Raw genomic sequence first — 12,098 nt, forward strand, 5'->3', positions numbered from 1 at the left:
GAAATCGAGCCCTTTGTTGGGCTCTGCACTCAGCATGGAGTCTGCTTATCCCTCTCCCTCTGCTCATCTCCTAGCGCTCTCTCTCTCTCTCACTCTCTCGCTCTCTCACTATCTCTAAAATAAATAAATAAAATCTTAAAAAATATGTCCTCCTCTTTTGACATTTATCTTTCTCTGACTTGCATTAGTTATCTGTGGACATTTCTAATCATGTCTTCTAGACTGTCAGAGGTCAAATCTTATGCATCTTTATATCCCAGGCAGTACTCTGCTCTAAACTTAATAAGTGCTCAATTAACATTCATTTAGTTGAATTCACATTTTTTTCTTTCTTTCTTTCTTTCTTTCTTTCTTTCTTTCTTTCTTTCTTTCTTTCTTTCTTTCTTTCTTTCTTTCTTCTTTCTTTCAGAGAGAGAGAGGTGGGGGAGGGGCAGAGGGAGAGAGAAAGAGAATCTTAAGCAGGCTTCATGCACAGCACAGAGCCCAACATGGGGCTCCACCTCACAACCCTGAGATCATGACCCGAGCTGAAATCAAGAGTTGGATGCTTAACCGACTGAGCCACCCAGACACCCCAAATTCACATTTTTCAAATGAGGTTTTAGAGAGGTTAAAAGAGTGTCCCAAGGCTAGTGTATTACTTAGTTTCTGGTCAGGAACATATAAAGTACTGTAGATATTTCCAGCAGAAAGGGCTTTAATGCAGGGGATGGGTTACAAAGGGGTTAGAAGTGTTAAAGGAGTTAAAAGGGTTGGTGTGATTCAGAGACAAGGAAACTGCTACTATTCTAGGGAGAGAGGGCATTGGCCAGAATCAGGAAGCTCCTACCACCTGAGGACTGGAACTCATAAGCCCATACTTACTATTGACATTACCTGAACCACTGCTGCCACAGCTACTCCATGAACAGAATTTCTCCTACCTTCTTACTGCCTTCTAATCTGACTTGACTGGCTCCTGTTGTTAGAACCTAACTAGAACGCACCGGCAAAGGAATCTGGGAAATGTGGTTTGTACGCTGTTAGCCCCAGTGGTAACAGGGAAGGTGAGTGTGGAGCTGAAGTTCAACAGACAACATCTGGGATAGATGATTGGGCTAGTGCTGATTTCAGTGCACCCTCTGCAGTGGGAGAAGTCTGCAAGAGAGAAGTGAAGTCCCGGACCAGAACTTTGCAGCGGTCCCACCTTTGGGTCTGAGAAAGGAAGTGTCTGGCAGTTGTCAGCCCTGTGACTCCCTTGGAATAGCAGAGCCATGTTCAGGGGCAGAATTCCCTCATCCTCATCCAAACAACAGTCAGTGGTGCCTCCCTTACATGAGAGCCTACAACTCTGTGGTGAGTCATTATCTCTTTCCTCAGAAGTTCATCACTTCAATTAAGAGGCAGAAAGAAAAATGACAGATGGGAACCAAGCAGATACAGCAACCCCAACCTATTGAGAGTTCAGACCACTTAGGAACCATAGTGGTTGTCTACTTTGCTCCCTTTCTACCATCTATGAAACTGAGAAGGTTGGCATTTATTGAGTGAATTTGAGCTGTGGAAAAGCCAGATCTGATCCTACACAGATTTATTGACCAGAATTACCCCATCTAGCTATCTTCAGATACTGGCTAGTGCTTCCCTTGACACTGCATGTATGAACATGGCTTTGTGGAACCAATTCTTTCTTGCTAAGGCTGGGGCAGGGAAAACAACCGGGTATGGTTACCCTGGCATTGCAAGCAGAGGTGGATTTCCCTTTCTGTCCCTTCTGCCGCCCCATCTCGCAACCAGAAATGTCCCATTCTGGCTTGTCAGGAGAGAAAAAGGATGCATGAATTTGTTTGGCAGTGTCTTTAGTCTATCTGATATTAATTTTTGTGTGTGGTGTAAGATAGGAGTTCCATTTATTTTTCTTTTTATATGCAGGTATCCAATTGTCTCAGACCATTTATTGAAAAGTGCACCCTTTCTTACGAATCTGGAATACCATCTCTGCTGTATATCGTGTGCATGATTGTGTAGACCTATTTGTAGGCTTTCTACGCTGTTCCACTAGTCTCTTTGTGGTATAATACCATCCTGCCTTAATTACTGTATCTTTATATTGACTTTTTATCTGGTAAGGCAATACCCATTGCCTTGTTATTCAGGAGTAATTTAGATATTCTTGTCTATTTGCATTTTCATAAATTTTGGGATCAGATTCTCAGGTTCCACAAAAATATATCTTGAGGTTTTGATTGGGTTTGCATCAAATCTATAGATCATTCAGGTGAGAAATGACATCTTTATAATATTAGTCTTCTAATCCATTGAGCACAGTGTATTTCTCAATTCATTCAGATCTTTATATCTCCTAATAAAATTTTATAATTTTTTCCATAGAAAATCAAAACATTCTATTTTCTTTAATGTTCCTTGAGATTGAGATAATATCTCCTAATAAAATTTTATATTTTTTCATAGAAAATAAAAACATTCTATGTATTATATAATATTATATATGTTATATATAATATTATATATATTATATTATGTTATATATAATATTATATATATTATATTATTATATATTATTATTATTTATATATTCTAGTTTATGTTATTCTAGTTTTATTGAAGTATATGTATACACATATATTTTGGTTTCAGGGAAGTATGATAGGATGATTAATAAAAGATTTTTCAAACTTAAAAGTACATTACATTTGCATAATTTTTGTTGGGGGGGAGTGAAATGGAATTATGACTTCTAGGAGAGAAAGAAACTGCAATATATCCAGCTGTTAAAGAACTTGTTCAAGTTTTTTAAAAGATGTGCAATACTGGATATTAAAGAACTAAAGAATTTAGAGTCCATTGGATACATTGAAAAAGTGATGTACATATTATTTTTAAATGTCAATTTTAATAATATATTGGAAATTATATCCTGTGGTGGAAATTGCTTCTGAGATATGGATACCCAACAAGGGACTAAATTTCCTAATCTACCTTGAAACTAGATGTGACAAGATAGGACTGAGCTCTCATCAGTGGAATTTGAGCAGAAGTAATGAGTATAAGTCTATTGCTTAAAAGATAATTCCTGGCCCTGAATGACCCTTCCTTCTTCTGTCCCACTGGCAGGAATGGAAATGACTTACAGTGACCTTGGAAGTCTCATATAGAAGATGGCAGATCTGTCATCAGCCTGGGCCCCTGTCTGATTATACAGAGACCTTAAAACCCTCAACTCAGAATGTGACATGAAAGAAATAAACTTCTTTGTTTTTTAAGCCTCTGAATTTTAAGGGACTTCTTTGTTACAGCAGCTAGGACTTCCTTAACTAATACAGGAATCGGTACTATGAAAGTGGAGCACTACTATGACAAAAACCTGAATTTTTCAGCATTTGCCTAATGCCTAGATAGCAAATGATGAAGAAATAAATAGTGCTAGTTAGAAGGCTAGGGTCCCCTAGACAACTGGTACATTTGTTACCTATGTTAACTTGGAAGGCAGACCACATGCCTACCAAGCCAGTAGATCTAGGGCAAGAGCCAGAATGCTAATGTGTAATGGTTTCTTCTTACCACCTTAGGAAAAGATGAGTTCAGATAAGAAATAGCCAGTTTGCAAGCAGAGGTGGAAGAGAATGGAGAGAATCTTTATATTAAAAGCCTTAAAAGCCTCACAAGGTTGGAAAATCCCACTGCTTCTGGACCCAAGAAATAAGTCTCTTTCTCAAAGTTTACTTAAAGACTCATTAAAACCTTTATGTCAAACATTAAGACAAACAATGGATCCATTATGGAAGGAAGAATCAGATTATGGTAATCACCCATCTTCGCATCAAATTTATTGTTTCTGATGGCAACAAGTTAGCTGACATTAAGAGATGAGAACATGAAGACAATCAGAGTAAAGCAGGCCTAAGAATTATGTCCAGGAAATTACTTTGGTTGTAGATACTGGCACATTAAAGTGATTGGAAGCAAACTAAATAGACAGCCACTTTCATATTTCATCAATTCTTTTATTTTCTTTCATTTTTTTGATATATAAGTGACATATTGCACCACATAAGTTTAAGGTGTACAGCATAATGACTTGATATACATGTTGTGAAATTATTACCACAGTAAGTTTAGTTAACATCCATCATCTCATATAGATTAAAAAAAAAAAAAGAAAAAGGAAGGTTTTTCCTTATGATGGGAACTTTTAGGATTTCTTCTCTAAGCAATTTTCAAATATACCGTACGGCAGTGGTAACTATAGCCATCATGCCGTACATTACATCCCAACTACTTATTTATCTTGTAACTAGAAGTTTGTACCTTTTGACTATCTTCAATTCTGCCACCCCCTACCCCCTGCCCTGGTAACCACAAATCTGATCTCTTTTTCTATGAGTTTGATTTTTTGTTTTTGTCTTGTTTTGTTTCTTAGATTCCACATATAAGTGAAATCATGCAGTATTTATCTTTCTATGACCTATTAGCATAATGCCCTCAAGATCCATCCATGTTGTCAGAATGACAGGATTTCCCTTTTTATGGCTGAATAGTATTCCATCATGTGTGTATATGTGTGTATGCCAAATCTTCTTTATCCATTCATCTATTGATGGACACTTACGTAGGTGGTTTCCATCTCATGGCTATTGTAAATGATGCTGCTATGAACATGGGGGTACAGATATCTCTTTGATTCATCAATTCTAAGACATGCTTTTTTTACATTTTAACATTCTAGAAATTAGGAGTGACTTACCATCCCTGTTTGTCAAGCATCTGTCCTTATGTATTTGTAATTCTCAAAATATGCAGGAATTTGGCCACAGTAATTCACATTGCCATCACTTCAGTTGAGTTATCACACTGTTGATACTACATGTTAAATTCAGTTGCCATTTTAAATGTTTTCAAAAATATTATGCCATTATTTGCCATTGAAATGAAAAATTGTTGTATTTGCAAAAGACACAGGACAGCATAGCATAAATTGGTATTAATAAAGGTTCAAATTCTTCTGGTAGGATCAAGAAGTGCCAGCATCAACATTTGCAAAATGGGTGCCAATGGTTTGGGAAATCTGAGAGACAATAGTGGAGTGTTAAATAATGTATCATTACCAACCCTCTAGGTGACACAGAGGGTACCAATGTTTGGAGAAACTTGGAATAGCAAGAATGAGGTTGTGAAAATTATACAACTCCCAAGAAGAGTATTTCCCCAACTTCTTCTTCACATGTGATCATGGGGTATAATGGACAAAGAAGAAACTCCCAGGGAGCAAAGCCAGGTCCTCTAGAGGATAGTGGTCATAGGAATTCTCCCCATCATCAGAATTAGGGCAGATAGATAGGTTAGTCAAGAAATTTAATCTACTGTCAGAGGTGGGAGTCTCTGCTTTATAAGTCTTTATTTTCTTTCATTTTTCTTTCATTATTTTCCTGTTGTGGGCTTTATAGTCACTATGGATTGATGACTATTAGTGTTTCTAATTCTTCCTTTTTCCAAATAGGAGTTTCACTATGGTTATTCTGTTCCCACATTACCACTGGATTTTGGGTAGGGAGGGAGCAGATAACTTGTCTTTTTGTTTCTAGATCTATAGACCTGAGGAACCACACTCATTAAATTCCTTTCTCTCTTCTTCCATAACAATAGAGCCTTTGCTGTGATATGGCTGCCTGGCCTGGGACCACATATCCCAGTCTTCTCTGCAGCAAAGTGATGGCCATGTAACAAAGATTTCACCAATGGAATATGAGCAGAACTGATATAACTTCAGCTTCTCTTGCTTAAAAGAAATCCTTGCACCTAGGATCCTGCTCTTTCTCTTTGTTGGCTGGAATAGTAACTAGAATTACTTTAGAAGCCATGTGTCAAAGATAGCAGAACATCCTACTCAGCCTGAATCCTGGAACCAGAATAAAAGAAAGAAATAAACTCCTCTGTTCTTTAAGCTACTAAATATTGACTATCTGTTTGTTACAGCACTGTAGCCTTTAACCATAGCTAATACGTGTAACTTACAACTGTTTAAATTTATTATGAAAAATATTAAATAACTTCCAACTGTGTGAAAAGGTAAGTAGTTTTTGTTTTGTTTTGCTTTCTTTTCTTTTAAGGGATTCACAAGCAACAAAGTTTAAAGACTCCTGGGGTAGTTCCTACTTGATTTCTGCTTCTTCACCTTCTAGTCACTCAGCGACCTATTATATTCTTGTTCCCTTCCTCTCTAAAAAGAGAGTATACGGATTCCAAACAGGTTGATGTGTTAATCACTCTAAAACCTCTAGATATATCAAATGCCTTCCCCACCCATAGTTCCTTCTAAGGGAACTTACCCTATCTTCAGTTCCTATTGAGAGAGCTGCCCCATATTTGTTCCATGTGACCCAGTGCACCCCTCTTCTCTACCATTGCTCATGGTCACAGCTGACTGGGCCAGGATGGGCACCTGTCCAGTGAGCAGCCAGTCCATAGACAGGTCGGGAAACTCTGCTGTAGCCTGACTCAAAAAGCCAAACTGGCTCTATCATATTACCTCTTTTTTAGAAGATGTGAAGTAGATGGCAAAGGAAGCTGAAATTGAGCATATGTGTAAAGAAAGGCCATGAATTAGTGCTGGGACCATTCAGGACAGATCAAACTCAGGTCGCAAAGAAGCAGAAACTGTGAATTGGCAAAAGCTAAGAGGTAGAAAAGAGCTATATAGAATAGAGGAATAAAGTAAACCAGAGAGGGCATTTCTGTCTCATGTATGGCATGCCAGTTATCCTAGTTATTTTAAAAACTACAAACACATGGGAATTCTGGGTAAAATGTAACAAATATCCCCTAAAATGCATAGTTGAGGTAAAGTAGGTAAATCTGGGAGGGAAGGGAGGAGCAAAGAGAAAGACAAAACCAAAGTGGTAAGCGTGTGCTGATGTTTTGTGCTGATGGAAGCTTTTATTGTTCTCAGCAAACAAGAAGCATGGTGGGGATGAGAGATAAAGAGCTCCCTCAGTGAAAGGATGGGCCATTATTCTATCCGCCAACAAAGGGACATCACGAGGATACTTGTCAATCTAAGCTTGACAATTGTTGGAGCCCCCAAGTGGTACCTGAATCAGTTGGGGAACGCAGATTAACAGTGTCTCCAATGTGGCCTCCCAGACAGCTGGTACACCTTAAGTTCCCAATTCTGTTTGAATAATTGAGTTTAGTCCTCAGTTTTGGAAAGCCAATCTGAGGGCAGTTATCCAGTCTGTTCTATTTGTCCACACCACCAGCCAAATGACATTTGTCCACCCTGTAGAATGAGTCAAGGCTATGGGAATGAGCTTGGGGAAAACATCTGGAGGTGCTGACAGGTGTTTGGTACGAAAGTTTAGCAGCTTGGGTCCTCCCCCATTGTTGCTGATAGACTTCTCAGTAAGATTAAGGACAATGGTGATCAAATTGTCATCAGAGCTATCTGGCAAGGACAGCAGACCCAACAGTCAGTTAAATTATAAAGTACACAAGTAAAACAGTTGTGGAAAGCTACAGTGGGGCATTTTCCCTCATACACCCAAGGCTCCAGGGGCGGTTCTAAAAGAGAAAAGGTCATTAACGTCCCTCCCTCTTCTGCTGGTGATGTTGCTCCCCTCCACCCCCACAAAATTGTTTTGGCCCATTCCAGCAGCTGTAACTTCACTTTTTTCCAATCATCTATTATTCATACCCATACCTTTTGTCCATAAGAGTCAGGTGCAAGAAGGACAAGGATGTTTTTAGAAAACTTACAGAGACCCCGTTATATCCCCCACTTTAGCCCATATGGGTCATGATGGGGAGATTCCGTGAGCAATGTACTCAACCAAGTGGTCATTACCTTAACGATCTAGACCATGGAAGTCTAACAAGAGAATCCAGATGGCCGAACCAGAATTAAGTTTTAATCCCCTGGGCCTGCCACCTAGAGAGTGTACCAACCAGGCTGGCTTGGGGTTGCCATTAGGAAAAGAAAAAAGCATCATGCCGAGAATTGGGCAGGATGGAATCCTGAATTTTCAAAATAGGTCTCTATGAGCCCCACCACTTTTGTTTTGATCATTACCCAGGAAGTAGCTGAGAAGGGAAGATCCCTTTTTGGGAACAACTGTATTCAATGACCAAACTGCCTTACTAAGATATATAGACCGGGAGGAGGTGAGGGAAATAGAAATCTTTTCAAGTCAATTTTTGAGGAAGCTGGGCAAACCCCACAATACCGATGCATGTGGATGGTAGGGCACATGGAAGAACCATTGAATACCTTGACAATCAGCCCATTGTGTGTGGCTTTTGCCACAAAAGGGGCATTATTGTCAGCCTGCAAATGGTCTGGGAAGCTGATCACATAACCTAGATTAGCTTCAAGGGCCACAGTAATTGGTTTGAATTCAGCTGATCAGACTGGAACAGCAGAGGAGTAGCCTGAAAAAGTATCAACGGCAGTGAAGCCCCACTGATAGGCCCGAGAAAGGGTCAAAGGCCCAGTGCAGTTAATCATTCAGGAGCAGGTGGAGTTAGCATCCCATGTAATATGGGGTCCCTCATAGTGAGACAAAGGGGTCAGCTTTTGGCAGTTGTCACAAGTCTGGTATGCAATGGTAGCCTCTGCAGATCAGAAACATAAGCTCCTTTATTTTGTGCCCAGTCTGTGAGAGTGGATGTTTTGCCATGTCTGACCTAAGCAGCAATGATGATAATCTGGGCAGTGCAGGCTTGATTAGCAGCTTGATTTACATTGGTCTCATCAGAGAATTGGCCTTTCCGTTGGCATCCACGTGAATAACCCAGCTGGTTTGATCAGAAGTCATGATTTGTTTCTACTGTACCTGGGCCCCAAGAGGGGTGTCCTTAATCTATAGTTTTCCAAGTGGCAGACCAGGCAACTAGGCTATTGGCAGTAGCCAATAAGTCAGTAAAAATCTGACAAGGTTAATCAAAGGGAGCATCGGTCAGAGCTATGAGAATGGCCTGGAGTTCTGCCCACTAAGTGGAGCCACGTTCATTTTTGGTTCTGCATAGCTGGTGATGAGGTTGATTAGCTGCAGCAACCCAGTGACACCATTGGGTTTAGTTTGAGCCACCAGTGAACCAGGCCTAGGCATTAGAGGAATTTCTGTGAATCAAGGGTCCCATTGAGCCAGTGACTCGGCTTCAGGCAACGGAGTAGGGGATAAATTATCCCCCAAATGATAACTGTCACTTTTTCATGTAAAGTTGAGATGCTGCTTGTGCCAGGCCAGCTGCTTTCTTGAATATACCATTTCCTTTTGACAACTGAAGCTTAATGGGCTCATTTCACCTTGTTAGTCATCAGGTTTGAGTCAGCCCACCCCAAAATGGGGATATTGGGCTGGAGAGTCGCAAGGCTTCTATGGGTCAGATGTTTAGTTTTGACAAGAGCCCAGTAGCAAGCTAATAGCTGCTTTTCAAAAGGGCTGTTTCTAGTAGCCATGTCAGGGAGGCGACTAGTCCAAAACCCCGAAGGGCATTTCTGGGTGGAGGCTGCCTCTCTTTGCCAGACTTCAATCAGCAAAATCATGATCATTAAGTTGATGGGACCCTAAAGACAGAGAGCATGCCATAGCTTGCAGGGCAGCTTCAAACGTGATCTGTTTGTATAAGCCCCACTCAAAGGATGCTGATGAGCAGGTTAGCTAATATAAAAGACCAAGTAGCATGCCTAGGTGAACCACATACTCCTATACCCGAAGAGTCCAATAAGGTGCTGGGCTTTCTGTTTGGTTTGTAAGGCCAAAGAGCCAGCAGTTTTCCCATGACCACCAGAGGGATTGAATGTTATTAATGCACCCACATAGTTCCAAGAGATTTTGCTTGTTGAACAGGCCCCTAAATTTTGTCTGGGTTTATCAGATCCTCTTCCTGGCTACCCGCATGGTGTAATAGCATCACCGTCAAGGTCATTGAGGTAGAGGAACTCATGCCAAATCCTGACTCACCAACTGGTGGCAAATGGCAGGGGAGCTTAGGTATTCCTAGGGGAATACTATAAAAATATATGGGAGGCCTTGCTACATGAATGCAAGCTGATCTTGTTCCTCAAGTGTCAGTAAGATGGCACAAAGGGTATTGGTAATGTCTACGATAACGTACCAAGTGTCATCAGCCTGTGTGATGGATTCAGTTGCAGTCACAATGTCTGGAACAGCCAGGGCTATGGGAGCAGCAATTGAAATCAGTTGGCAATAATCTGCTATAAGCTTTCAACTCCTTTTAGTCTTTTTTTACTGCCTTAGAGGGCTGTTGTATTCAGATATTGCATTGTGGTTTTGATTTGCATTTCCCTAGTGACTAATAATGAACATCTTTTCATGTGTTTATTGGCCATTTGTATATTTTTCCCCAGCTTTATTGAGGTATAATTGACAAATAAAAATTATATATATTTAAGGTGTATAATGTGATGATATATATATATACATATATTGTGAATTGATTACTGTAATCAAACTAATAAACATGCATCACCTCACATTGTTACCTTTTTTATGTGTGGTGAGAACACATTTTTTTTTAGTTACATTAGTTTCAGATGTACAATTTAATGATTTGATGAGTTTGTACATTATGCTATGTTCAAAAGTATAGCAACCATCTGTCCCATTACATCACTATTACAATATCATTAACTGTATTCCTTACGCTTTGCTTTTTATTCTCGTGACTTATTCATTCCATAACTGGAGGCCTGTATGAGAATGCTTTTAAGATCTACTTAACAAATTTCAAGTATGCAAAACAGTATTATTAGCTATAATCACCATACTCTATATTAGATCCTCAGAATTTATTCATCCTGTAACTGAAAGTTTGCACCCTTTGACCCACATCTCCCCATTTTTTCAACCCTAGGCCCCTGGCAAGCACTATCCTACTCTGTTTCTGTAAGACTGACTTTCTTAGATTCCACATCTAAGTAAGATCATACAGCATTTGTCTTTCTGTGTCTAGCTTAATTCACTTAACATAATGTCCTCCAGGTTCATCCATGTTGTAACAAATGGCAAGAATTCCTTCCATTTTATGGCTGAATTATATTTGAGTGTGTGTGTGTGTGCATCATATTTTCTGTATCCATTCATCTGTCAGTGAACACTTAATTTGTTTCCGTGTCTTGGCTATTGTGAATAATTCTGCAATGAACATGGGAATGCAGATATCTTTTCAAGATACTGATTTCATTTCCTTTGGATATATACCCACAGTGGGATTGCTAGATCATATGGTAATTCTATTTTTAATTTTTTAAGGAAAATCCATACTGTTTTCCATAGTGGCTGTACCAGTTTATATTCCTACTAGCAATATACAATGTTCCCTTTTCTCCACACCATTATCAACACTTTTTATCTCAACACCATCCTAACAGGTGTGAGATGATAGCTCAGTGTGGTTTTGATTTGCATTTCCATAATGATTAATGATGTTGAGCACCTTTTCATGTACCTGTTGGCCATTTGTAAGTTTTCTTTAGAAAAATATCTCTTTATGTCCTTTGTCTGTTTTCAAATTGGGTTATTTGGTTTTTGCTATTGAGTTTTAGGAGTTCCTTATGTATTTTGGATATTAACTTATCAGATGTGTGGTTTTGCACATATTTTCTCCCATTCCATAGGTTTCCTTTCTATTTAGTTGATTATTTCTTTTGCTGTGCAGAAGATTCTTAGTTTAGATTTTTAGTTCCTGGTCTTAAGAAAAAAAGCCTTGAACTTTTCATTATTGAGTATGATGTTAGCTGTCAGCTTGTCCTATATAGCCTTCATTATGTTGAGGTATATTCCTTCTATACCTACTTTGTTGAGAGTTTTTATCGTGAAAGGTACTATTTTGATTACTGTAGCTTTCTAATATATTTTGAAATCAAGAAGTGTGATGCCTCCAGCTTTGTTCTTCTTTTCTAAGATTGTTTTGGCTACTTGGGGTCCCTTGAGATTCCATATAAATTTTAGGATGAGTTTTCCTATTTCTGAAAAAAATATCATTGGTATTTGGAAGGCAGCTATGCTCACCACTATACCACCAACGCCGGCTTATCATTGGTATTTGGATAGGGATTGCATCGAATCTGTAGATTGGTT

General features: G+C 39.2%; 1 long non-coding RNA gene across 2 annotated transcripts in view; it reads left to right on the forward strand.

Annotated features, from left to right (window-relative positions):
- Positions 1 to 12,098, forward strand: part of LOC123845697 (uncharacterized) — a 107,443-nt gene that overhangs the window by 66,586 nt on the left and 28,759 nt on the right. The window contains exon 5 of one of the 2 annotated variants that reach the window (XR_010406086.1): positions 5,644 to 6,262. The exons of the other annotated variant lie outside the window; for it this stretch is intronic. This is a non-coding gene — a long non-coding RNA (uncharacterized LOC123845697). Of the gene's footprint in view, positions 1 to 5,643; positions 6,263 to 12,098 lie in introns of those variants that run through there. 2 annotated transcript variants of the gene reach the window in all.

Source organism: Mirounga angustirostris, unplaced genomic scaffold, assembly GCF_029215605.1.
Source record: "Mirounga angustirostris isolate CCGP_5_RB_7025 unplaced genomic scaffold, mMirAng1.0.hap1 SCAF_11, whole genome shotgun sequence".
Lineage (NCBI taxonomy): Eukaryota > Metazoa > Chordata > Mammalia > Carnivora > Phocidae > Mirounga > Mirounga angustirostris.